Source organism: Idiotropiscis lumnitzeri, chromosome 6, assembly GCF_059441095.1.
Source record: "Idiotropiscis lumnitzeri isolate Australia: NSW breed Sydney's pygmy pipehorse chromosome 6, RoL_Ilum_1.0, whole genome shotgun sequence".
NCBI lineage: Eukaryota > Metazoa > Chordata > Actinopteri > Syngnathiformes > Syngnathidae > Idiotropiscis > Idiotropiscis lumnitzeri.
In genome coordinates this window covers 16,899,376-16,902,719 of record NC_142396.1, presented here as the reverse complement: position 1 = coordinate 16,902,719, position 3,344 = coordinate 16,899,376, and positions in this window count along the sequence as shown.

Here is a 3,344-nt window from a genome sequence, read left to right as displayed (position 1 = left end):
CGTACTTTCTTTCCGGGTGGGACAGCATGGTTCGCTGTTTTTTTTTTTTAAAATATTTATATTTATTTCCGGTCACGTGATTTAACGGCCGTGTAGTTTAATGGATTAAGCATCTGACTTCGGATCAGCAGATTGAAGGTACGAATCCTGTCATGGTCGCTAACTCGCACGATCCCCATTCACACATGTGGTAAATCCTCGTAGCCAGGTGCACGAACTATACGCGACAAGACATAATCACTTTCATTCCCAACTGTATGTGTACTTGTGCATAGAAATTCAATGTGTTTTTTTTGTTTGTTTGATTTTTTTAACTTTAATGATTCAATTGATAGTACAACCATATCACATGTTCAGTTTAACAAATTCAATCATCAATAATAAAAAAAATATATGATAACAGGAAATCCGATTAGTAGATGCATTCAGAGATATCTCCATTAAATAAAATCCCAACAAAAAATATATAAGACATATGTAATGTAAAAATGAATACGCAGTAAAACATGAAAATTGTCTCTGGATATTTGTAACCAAGGCTCTTTCGGAAAAAGGCATTTGAAAATATCAATCTCATTGCTTTTCTTATTGTTAATAAATATGATAGCGTTAAATACAGATTTCAACTCCAAAAGGAAAGGCACAAATCTGGGAGGGGATTTTGAAAATGTCTGTTCCTGAATAAAAAAAATGCATAAATAATGATAAAATAATTAAATATGCTAACTTGTTATCACTTGGGTTACAATAATAGCAAACAACATCCTTCAGATTAAGAATACATGTTTTTTTTCAGATGGTTTCAAGTAATTAAGCATTAAATCAGACCAAAATTGCATTGTGGTCACACAGTCAAAGAAACAAATTTCATTAAGATGATTCCAGTCTGCAATCGGGGATCACCTCATCCATGCCGTTGCTGAACTGGGTACAAATAAATATTAATTTTAGCTAATATTCAATCCAGAACTTTCAAATTTCGCCTTGGTTAAATTTACGATACTACCCAACGTAAAAAATAAAAACAATTTAGAATTAATTCAATAGCCACTGGTACAAAGAATGCTGATTGATCCAAATGTTCAAGATTTATTACTGTATTACAATGCTCCTAAGAAAATTAAGGATAGAAGCTTTGCCCGTATGTCTTCTTTGCACCACTGACCTCTTCAAACAATGGCTGTGCTTGGAATAATTCATGTATTCCCTACTCCTCAGTCACTATTGTTTTCTATGGGCGCTCCAGTTTCATCCCATTGGCAACCAGTTCAGGGTGTACCCTGCCTACTGCCTGAAGATGGCTGAGATAGGCTCCAGCGCACCCGCAACCCATGTGAGGAGAAGTGGCTCGAATAATGAATCATGGACGGATGGTTGTATGCAGGCTCGTAATATGTGGGAAAGAAACACTGCCCAAGTAAGAGTTCAGAGTTTAAAGCTTTAAAGTTCAACGCATATGCATTTACCAGTCATCTTTAAAGGGGAAGTCAACCCCCCCCCAAAAAAATAATTGCAATAATCTGTTCTATGCGCCTGCGCTAGTCTAAAGATTGCATTCTGATTAATATCACATTTGTGGAAAATGAGTAAAGCAAGAAAATCCATCAATTTTTAACCAGTCAGGCAGCCATTTTGTCACTTCTGGCAACTGACAATGATAATGACATCACAGTTGTTCAGGGCTCATGTAACGACCAATCACGGTTCACCTGTTTTCTGAAGCTGAGCCATGAATGTCCGTTGGCTAATCCCTGAGCAATTGTGATGTCATTTTCAGTCTACAGAAGTGAGAAAATGGCCGCCTCTTGATATGGCTAAAAACAGGTGGATTTTACTGCTTAAGTCATATTCCACAAATGCAACAATAAGCAAAACAGCGCGTTTCAACTGGTGGGACTGCATAGAACATATACTTCTAAAGATGATTTATGATTTTTGGGGTGACTTTCCCTTTAAGAAATGTGCTTCTTTTTTAAATTTATGTATAGTTTTAACTTTTATGAGAAACATATCTACTCAATCAGTCAGCACGGTGGACAACTGGTTAACACGGTGGCCTCACAGTTCAGAGGTTGTGGGAACTCCAGCCTTCCTGTGTGTAGTTTGTATGTTCACCGCGTGCCTGTGTAAGTTTCCTCTGGGTACTCCAGTTTCCTCCTACATTCCCAAAACATGCATGGAAGGTTGATTGGACACGAAGCATGAGTGTGAGCCCTGCAATTGGCTGGCAACCAGTTCAGGGTGTAACCCTCCCACTGCCAGAAGACAGCTAGGATAAGCTCCAGCACGCCCGCGATCCTTGTGTGGAAAAGCGGCTTAGATAATGGATAGGTGGATGGATATCTACTAAATCATCAGTTTATTGCGGTGGTACTTGAATAGATGCTTTTCTAGGCGGTACTTAATACTAAAAGCAGTTACAGTGTAGTGTAGAGCTTTGGGACCATATAATTCAGAGGTCTCGAAGCCCCGGGCGGCACAGATAAATTTGAGAGAATTTAATTTTGTTTCGAGGACATACTTTTCATTCCAATTAGGAATGTACATAACAAGGTCAAATGGAAGCAGCTGATTGTCATTGCATGTCCATGTTGTGATGCAGTATAAAAGAAGTGTTGACAAAAGGCTCAGTTGTTCAAAAGCAAGTATGGGCCGAAGTTCGTCTGTAGTTGTGAACATTTCTTAACATATTATTGTTAAATTGTGTAAAATGAAGACATAACATTCTGAGAATCTGAAAAATCTCTGCCTGGAAGGCCGAAAAGCAACATTGAATGCCCAAGCCCTTCGATCTCTCACTTCATTAAAAACCGACACCATAGTGTAAAGCAAGGGTCTCAAACTCCAGTCCTCAAGGGCCGCTTTCCTGCATGTTTTCCTTCTCTCCATGCTACAACACACCTAATTCTAATCATCAGCTGCTGATTCAAGTGATCAGCTCCTGATCATTCGAATCAGGTGTGTTTCAGCACAACTGTGAAGGCACCTATAATGATGAAAGGTACAAGCAGGTTTTGGAGCAATAAATGCTGCCACCCAAGCATCGTCTTTTTGTGGGAGTCCCTCTTTATTTCAGCAGACAACGCCAAGCCAAATTCTGCCTGTGTTACAACAGTGTGATATCTTTTTAGTAAAAGACTGCTAGTACCAAACTAGCTTACCAGCAGTCCCGACCTGTCTCCCATTGAAAATGTGTGACATATTATGAAATGTAAAATATGACAATTGGAGACCACGGACAGTTGAGCAACACAAGGCTCAATATTTCCTTCGGAGGTCTGTTATGACCGTGAACCCAGATTAACGTATGATCACCTCGTATATCATACACACAACAAATTGGT